This window comes from Limulus polyphemus, unplaced genomic scaffold, assembly GCF_000517525.1.
Source record: "Limulus polyphemus unplaced genomic scaffold, Limulus_polyphemus-2.1.2 Scaffold454, whole genome shotgun sequence".
Lineage (NCBI taxonomy): Eukaryota > Metazoa > Arthropoda > Merostomata > Xiphosura > Limulidae > Limulus > Limulus polyphemus.
This window is the reverse complement of record NW_013666064.1, coordinates 170,454-180,024: the sequence shown is the minus strand read 5'-3', so window position 1 is coordinate 180,024 and position 9,571 is coordinate 170,454. Positions and strand designations below refer to the sequence as shown.

General features: G+C 30.1%; 1 protein-coding gene across 1 annotated transcript in view; it reads left to right on the top strand.

Annotated features, from left to right (window-relative positions):
• Positions 1-3,042: 3,042 nt before the first annotated feature.
• LOC106458379 (serine-rich adhesin for platelets-like) overlaps positions 3,043-9,571 on the top strand; it is a 16,252-nt gene continuing 9,723 nt past the window's right edge. Inside the window, exon 1 of the mRNA XM_022384566.1 lies at positions 3,043-3,057. The gene's annotated coding sequence lies outside the window, so the exon portion shown is untranslated. The remainder of the gene's footprint in view (positions 3,058-9,571) is intronic.

Sequence of the window (9,571 nt, the reverse complement as noted above, 5' to 3'; positions counted from 1 at the left end):
GTCTGCAACAGACATACATGAGGATTAAACATTCAAGCACTTTTAATATTATTTTTATTACCTTACGTCATCGTCATGTGATGACACTGGTGCAATCTTCATAGCTTCAACATAGAATGTGTCATGAAACATTTTCGTGTTTTTTTATACAATAAAATACTAAGACATGCACACTTATCAGATGAATTCAGCTGACATTAACACGACATTCTGCCCCCAGTGGCACAGCGGTATGTCTGCGGACTTACAACGCTAGAAACCGGGTTTCGATACCCGTGGTGGGCAGAGCACAGATAGCCCATTGTGTAGCTTTGTGCTTAACTACAAACAAACAAAGAAACACGACAATCTTCTTTCACTACTGCCTGCATCAGGAATTATGGCATACAAAGGTGTAAAAAGTTTTTAAAGGTATCCTCGGTTTTCGTTTACAAAATATGGTCACCTTACATTAAGGTCAGGCCACACTGGTCATTCTTCTTCGGCACAACATGCTTATAACGAATTCCATAATAGGAAAGCTACATACCTTCTGTCTTAAAAAGTTATTTCTGGAAACACTTGAGAGAATAATATCTTGAACCGTTTGATGAAATAAGTTTACGCTCACACTTTATTGTTCCCTTCTTTTCTTATTGTGTTAAGTTTTCGACTTATCTATGGTGTAATTTATCGTATGACCTGGCCTATTTAAGCGACGTAATATCAAATTGGCATACTCCCTGATGACTAGAGCTGGTAAGCACTCGAAACTTTGGGCTCTCCTTTTCAAATGATGCTTAATTGGTGTGTTCTTTAAATTATTGTATGTTTTAACTGAACTACTCTTGGATTTTACTTTAGCAATCTCTTCTGTTCCAGTGTTCGTCAAAAACAGTTTATTGTCGAACTGTTTACTTTATTTCGCTTATTTGTTTTATTAACTGATTCTCTGTAGTTAAAAAGTATTTAGTCACAGCGGTATCTCAGAACCGAAAACTATTACATTTGTAACAGGGAAGGTCAAACGTTTTTCTTTAGAAGTAACAGAGAGAGAAATGTGCTCCAAAAGTTTAACTGGGAACGTATTATGGCATAAATGCAACAATGATGTAATTCACTTTATATCCATCAACTGTTATAGTAACAAATTATTTTTTTCCAAAAATACATGCATTTGTTATCCCACTAACATCAACTCCGTTAGCGAAGTGCAAATTTGGACATTATTAAGGGATTTTTAGGATCTCGGTTAAAAAACAACAACAAAATATTGTGTTGATTAGACTTCTTTAGAAATGACTACAGAAACAGCTTAATCAGCATTTTAATTTATAAGCGTCTCACAACAGATTGAAATGTTAGTGAACTTTATTTATTAATCTCTAGGAATCTTACTTGTTCGAGCGGTATGTCTGCGGACTTACAACGTTAGGCACCGGGTTTCGATACCTGTGGAGGTCAAAGCACGGATAACCATTGTACAGCTTTATGCTTAAACTACAAATAAACTCACTTGCTCGAAGGGGAAAATCCAACAGGTAAAAAAAATAATTCAAAATTAATTAACTGATTTGACAATCTTTCTTTAAGATTAACGAATGTTAGTTAAGTCAAGAGCATCTTTTGACAATTTACTGATTGTTTATGGCATTATTATATCTTATTTTACTCATTCTGAATTTCTTGAGTTAATATTTACGTGTGAAACGAAATATATATTATTATGCGTTATCAAAAAAAAAAAAGATCAAACAAACAAACCACTATAAAGTCTCATCGTTAGAATATACATAAGAGAAAATTGTAATTACTTATGAAATTTGATCTGTTATCTGATACTAGTGACATCTGTGGGAAACTCATCAAATCCTCAAATCACCAATATTTACTAGATTAATCAGCTATTATAGAATATAAAATCAATTTCGTAGCATTGCTTTTAGCACAATACAAAGTTTTAAGTTATTTCAACATACATTCACAAATCATAATCAATGGAATTAAGAAGTACGAGAATATCCTCTTCTCATATGTGTAGATGAAAGGCAAAATCTGTGGTATACCTTCTTCTTCAGTATTAGATGCATCTCTTATGGAAGATTTACGCATATTAATATTATTTCAACATACAATTACTTACTGAGCTTGTTGATCTTAAAAGGAAAGTTTCTTTCTTGAATAGTTTTAACAGGTAGTGTGATAAAAATTCCCGAATGATACTTTTTGTAATTTACTGTGATTTCAAAGTTTCTTTTAAATCGAAAGCTTCAATTGTTTGTAAGTTATAATCAATATAATTAAGAACATTCATAGTATGGGTGTTTAACATTAAACTACCACAGTACAGCGAGGTTCTAGACTAAATCGTTCGAAAATGGTTGCTGTTATTGCACCCTAACGTGTGATTCAAATTTAAGCATCGTAGAAATAAGATATGGCTAAAATATGTTAATTCTTAACAATTAAGAAATAGTGATTAACTGAATAAAACTTGACAAAATATTCAGCTATACCAAATTTGATCTAATACGTTAGACAATTTTCGATGAAAATGATAAAATTTAGTAGAGGTTTCTCTAATGCATTACATGTTTTGGAAAGGCACTTCCCTCATAGATTATTAATTTTAAAAACTTTTTATCTGACCAATATACTTGTGCTAGTAGCTTGCATTATTTTAATATTTTTGTCAGACAGATATTTACTATTTTTGAATAAATGTGAAACTGAATGGTCACGAAGGTGAGTGGCAAACTAAATTTATCAAATAAACTTATTTTATACGTTGATTCTTATGATTTGAACTATCGCATTTCTTTGGTTTTAAAACATAAAGCTTGCTGAATCCTAACATTAAAATGTGACGCATCAAATCAATGTATTCTTTTCTGTAACGATGAAATAAGTATTTGTCAAGATAATTCAATATTTAAAAAAATACATGCAAACATACAACACAGTATTGTTATTATTACTTTTTTCTTATTTCTACCAGATGTCGTTCTAAGTGCCAAAACACAACATCCGGGTGCCATTATTAAGTACTAACTATGGTTTCGTGGAAGAGGTTCGAAAGTGAGTAAATTAAAATATAATTTAGTAGGCCTAGATTAAAAATAAAATGCATCGCAATCTTGCAAGTTACTAAATTTTAATTATTTTTTACGTTATTTCAATTACACAATAACTGTAATTTAACCCTTTTATTGAATATTGTGTAGTATTAATGTTTTAAAAGTTAAACTAAGTTAATGAACTTTCTTGCTAAAATTTGAAAATTGAAATTGTATATATAATTCTGCAGACACTGTTAATACTAAAAATAGCGAAGTTTTTAAAAGAAGTATCACACATCTTCATGTTACTATTTATCTTATATTGTTATAAATTAAAACGTAGTTTTCAAGTTCATAGAGTTAACTTGAAAGTTGAATATGAAATACTGGGAGTGGGACACTAACATTAACAAGTTGACAGTGATTTTAATTTATATTAACTATTAATACTATTATAATTATATATAGTATAGTACTAAGCGTGCTATTGATATTAGACAGTAATAATATTAGGATATACAACTTCACTTTAGTTTCTATCATTGCTGGCTACAGAACTAAGGTCTGAATTAGAAAGTTACGTTAGATTTATTCAGATTATTGAAATTTAGGCTTAACGTTACGTCGTTAACACCGAGTTCAGTAAATTAGCAACACATCACATCAAGATAAATATATTTTTCGGGATTAGCCAGAGATGCTAGCTTACTGAAATGATTGAACTAATTAAAAACGTTTTAAATTCCCTCTTACAGTACTTGATACTACTGTATCATTTAATACTAATGTCTTAAAAATGGTAAGTGATCTGAAGAAGATCGATGAAGCTGCATCTTGCAAGGTAGACCCTCAGAATAATATCTAAATTTCACCAAGTGAAAAATATTGTTCTATTTTCTTTTTTTCTACACAGCAACAAAATTCAAAATAAAATTTTAACATCATTACTTTGGTTTAACTATTTTACCGACTCTTTAAATTTGTAGTAGGTTTGAAAAAATGTTGTCTTAAACCCACTGTGTAAATTGGTCAGTTAATTTTAATGACCTTTCATGCCACTTTTTTACCTATGCAAAATACTCAGTGATTAAGATTTAGTCATGTTTCTTGTGTTGTAATAAACGTGAAGCTAGAACTGAGATTTTATAAACTTGTAGTTGTTTTCAATAATTGGTAGAGGCTGGAGTTTAAGAGGAGGAATTGATGATTTCCAGAAAAATAAATGGTGGATTTAATTTTTACTTTTCATTTACTTGGGAATGGGTGTCTAGGAACAGAATCGAAAAACCAGATGGCCCCTTTGTTAATGTGTCCAGACATCCCGATTTTGGTGGGACAGTTCCATTTTTGAGCTACCTGTTCTGCTATTCCCTAGAATCTTTGGGGGATGTGAAAATGTTCTGCTTTGGGAGATAATGAACTTAAATGTCCCTCATTATCAAAGTTAATACTGGTAAGCACTACCGTACTGTGACTACACATAAGATTTGCCCTGTTCTCAATAATATTATTCATTTTCATATATTAACATTCAAATACATAGATAATCATATACTTATTGAGGATGTAATAATATGAAATTAACTTGTTTATTGTCTCATTCAAACACCGGTGGCCTTTATACTATGAAATCACTGAAATGTTGTATATTAGTGTTCAATACATAGTAATATTGTTATTACTGACAAACCAATATGAAATTAGTTTGCTTTATTTTGAGATATGCATAGAATGTCCAAAACATCTTTGACAATTTATTTTCAACTCTGTTATGTCTCAAATTCTTGCAGTTTGCATCACTATATATACATTTATTACTGTAACATTTCACTTAGACACACTATATTATATGAATATTTAAACAAAATTTTGCATTTTTCACACAATTTTGTTAAATAATTCTTATGTCTAGGTTAATTATAACTGCAGAAAATGATTAGATGGTATGTATTTTTCATGAATGTCATTCTTTCCTTATGCATGTTTCCAAAACACACACTTGATTTGTTAAAGAAAGTAATATGTAATAAAAAATATGATAATGAGATGTTATGCTTTTTTAATGAAAAGAAGTTTTTAATTTTTTTCAATGCAACCAATTTTTTATTCATCAGTTAGGTGTCCCTCTTTGGACTCAAGAAAATCTGGTCATTTTGCCTTTTGTGGTAGTTTCAAGTCAGACTGTTTTACTTTAGAGCAACAAGATAAATCAGCAGAATAACAGGAGATTCAACAAGCTATTTATTTTGAAGTAATTCTGAGTGAAAACAAATCTTTATTTAACTTAAAAACATTCATTGTTAAATAAATGCATAGACGAAGGACAGTGTCTTTACTTGATAGTTATTTCTCTTAACTCTATTATGAACTAATTATGAGGTTTATTAAAAAAATTTTAATGCTGCAGCAGTGATGTATTTAATGTTGGGGCAGTGCACCAACATGCCTCTCGTATTGCGGGCCCCTAAAGTAATACAAAAAACTTGTACATTTCTATACTTATAGCTGATCAGTACTGACAAGTCCCTTTAGAAAATTGCCCCGTGTAGTTTGAAGTGTTAAAATGCCTCTGTGTTGAGAGTTAAACTTTAGGAGAGTATGTTACTATTTAATAAAGAAATAAATTTACCAAACTAAGGGACTGAGATTGAGAGAGCTGAAATATTATAGTATTATATACTAAAGAGAATTGGATAGTTTAACAGATTACCTATTAGCAGTGATTACATTGGTTAGTGTTTTGTAAATTAATTGCTTAATCAAAATTACAACTAATTTATCAATTTCATGAAAATAATCAATTAATCAAAATTAAGATTAATTCAATTATCATGAAAACAATCAAGTAATCAAAATAATGCCGTTATGATTTCTCACAATTATTTTCAATGAATTCAAGGTAGTTCAACTTAAGTGATTAATATCACGACCCATGAAAATAATAAACTAATCAAAATTAATGTTTCCAATTATTACTATTTTTAGTTATTCCAACTGTCATGTGAGAATAATTACTAATGAGCACAATGATTAATCAATTAGCAAATTGCAATGCTACACAGGACAGTTCTAACATTTTAAATCAATGAACTCATAGATTGTCTTTGAGTCACTCTTCTTACCACTGATAGCTATCTCCAGTATGTCAGTCTAAAGAGATCAGCATGTGCAGATGACATATTTATATATGTCTTGTTTATTAACTGTTGCCAAGACAATATCTACTGACTTGTTATAATGTACATATGTCTGCAATTTGAGATTTCAAGAACTGTTGGACAAGTTTAGATAAAACTACTCATGAACTTCTTTCAACTGTGTACCAACTACAACATGACAAGGAACTGTTATATGATCCTTTGGTAAAGTATCATTATTAAATCCTACTCTGTCTGTAATTGATTTACTTTTGTATGAAAATTTATATTTACTTGTATGTCCTGTCTCAAAATTTCCAGTATCCTTTGAAAGTAATGGAATTGTTTGTTTGAATAAATATATAAACTTATTGATGGCTGAATTTTTATATATTCAGACAAAGTTTGGATGTAATAAACTTTTTGGTTTTCATGGGAGTAAATTTTCTTGAAAACAAGTTATACATTTGCATGTTATATTATTTGGCACACGTATCTCCACAATGCACAAAAAATGTCTCCTCCAAGCAGGTAAATATAAAAATCAGAACTGAAGCTAGCTGAATTGTGATCCAGTTGTACATTTATGTAGTATGAGGTGGCATATAATATGGTTTTACACTCTCATTAAGTTGTAAACTAAAAAATATTAGAGGTATGGATGTATTTCATGCAGCCTGGAGCATATTTTGAAGGCTCAGAATAATTTATAAAAATATTAATTTGGTAAAACTTTTAAGATATTGCTTGCAATATGAAACCAATATTTGTGTATTGAGACCAAAGTGAAATTTAGATTAAAGATGCATATATAATCAGTTGATGCTTTGATGCACTTGTAACATTTGCATGATCAAACAGTGTAACTGTGATATATCACTTCCTCAAAGAGTAGTGTTAACTGTGTAATTATCCATAATAATAACTTTAGATAAGAACCAGTTAAGAAAATATGGTGTTGGATATTAACATTTTGATACTAACTTGGAAATTGATATTGCCTGAAGCTTTCAAATTATAGCAGTCATGAGGATGATGTTGAATTTGAAATTTAATGCTTTGAGTGAAGTAGTATTATGTGAACATTTAGTTTTATGATCACAGTGTGAAGTAACTAAACTTTTTAACTTTTACACAATATTCTCTTAATTTGCAAATGCATGGGTATGCCTTCTTACCTGGGGTAAGAATAGAATCATTCATCCAAAAGGATGACTTTTGCTCAATGAGCTCTTCCCAGAATATGCACTATACATTAGATTTGTACCTTTTTTTTTTTGCTAGGAGAGATTTTTTTCATTGTTTTACTTTTGAAATGATCAGACTGTAGTGATTGTAGTGCAAACTTAAGTTAGCTTTTAAACAAAATATAGTATTTAGAAGTAGTAAAAGTTTGTTTATAATATTTTATTTAAAACTTTTTGAACTGTTTTTGTCATGGATATAAATTATAATTTTGGTATTTTAGGGGAATGAATGTTTTGCCATTTAATGGATTGGTGCCTGGTTTATATTGCTTCTCAATGACATTTTCTATTTTGTGATTGATGTCTAATAAGAGTTTCACATTACAAAAAAAAGTAGAGTATACTTAAATGTTTTCCTTACAAACTGTGTTGTGTGAACTGGGTAATTTTATATCCCATCATTTAACCACAGACATACATACTTATCAGCATTATTATAAATATAAATAAAAACTAGTATCCATCTTTGGTTCTCTCAGATTTTAAAATATAATCAAAAGATATCCTCAGTCATATTTTCACTTTTGTTTTATGTTTAATGCCTGCAGATGTTTTGAAACTAAAATCAAATCAGTAATAACAAAGAACAATAATCTATCTGTCCCAAAAGTACCAAGATTCTTCATCCCTAGAACCTGAAATACATGCAAATAAGTCTTCTACGAACACTTGTGATGTCCAAAAGAATATATATATGTATGTGTGTGTGTATATATATAAATATACACACACACTACATAATTATCCATATCACACTAATAAAAATAATGATGCATTATGTGTACTTGTAATGGATTATTAGTTTTTGCTCTTTCCTTTGGTTTTGCCAAGAATTACAAGCAGATCTTTCTGTCCTTTTTTTTGTATGCTACAATGGTATTTTGTAATCTTGTATATAATTTTCCATGACAATTGTTGCAAGACCTAACATGCAGCATGCCTTCTGTAGATGTAAGATCTTTTAGACAGTTACTGTCTGTTATATTGCACTTGTTATTTCACTTCCACACAATACTTATACTCAATTTGGTTTGCATCAATTTTCTCTCTAGGCTTGGATGTAATCAAATCAAAACTGCTTGATTTCACAAAATGCCAAGAGAAAAATGCAAGCATATTATCATTTTCATGATTATTAGGCTATACAATCACCTGAGTCTAGTCATTAATTCTCTACTTTTTTTTATGACTAAATAATAATTATCGATTAGTCTATCTTATGTTATGGTTGCTAATTTGCTGCCAGCTGCAGAAAGTCCTAAGCAGGACATTTTTCACATTGGTAGTAACTAGGATTCAGTCCTTGGTCTTCATGATAGCAAGTCTGGTGCATTATCCACTCAACTAGGACCTTCATTAGAAATTTAATCTACTAATTGAATATTTTCAAAAGGCATATCCATGTTTTGCTGACTTTTTTGCTAGATCGACTCATTGTGTTAGTAGTTGGATGTGGAAAATTTGTCTGTCTTTTTCTTTCATGTAGCTCATATCCTGTTATTGCAGTATTATTTTAGTTTATCATACAGTCTTCTTTGGCATGATGGACTGTTGTAGGTAGATTGGTATTGACACATCTTGAATATCTGTTATGCTCTTAAATTCTCTCTTTTGTTGGTCTTGTTTCTCCAGTGTATTGGAATCCTCATTCCCAAGAGATATACATGGTTCTTTCTCTCCATTAAGTCTTTAAGTGGTTTGTTGTGTATTCATTGCAGTCATATTGTGTGTTGGCTTCTGAATACTGTTTTAATTTTCTGATGTTTACATAACTTCTGTATGTTTAAAGAGACATCTGGCATAGGGCAATATGGCTTGTGTTTTCACCATGTTTATTCTTGATATTTATTTTTATTTTCTTCTTAATCAAGTGTTCTGAGTATCCATTGTTAACTCTTTTCAGCAAGGGCTCGGTCCCTGGGACCAACCTTGTAACCATTTTGTGCTTGTTATAGTTTTCATGTTATAATTTTTAAATTAGTAAGCGAATGTTGACAACATTTGGCAGATTATCAGAAAACATTACAATGCTTTTATACACAAAATAAAAATTTTTTTTATTAAGTATTAAGATTTGTAAAGCAATGTTTTTCTCATCTTTTTTTTTTTCTTTTTGCATGTTGCTTATCTGTCATGCAAAGTATATTCA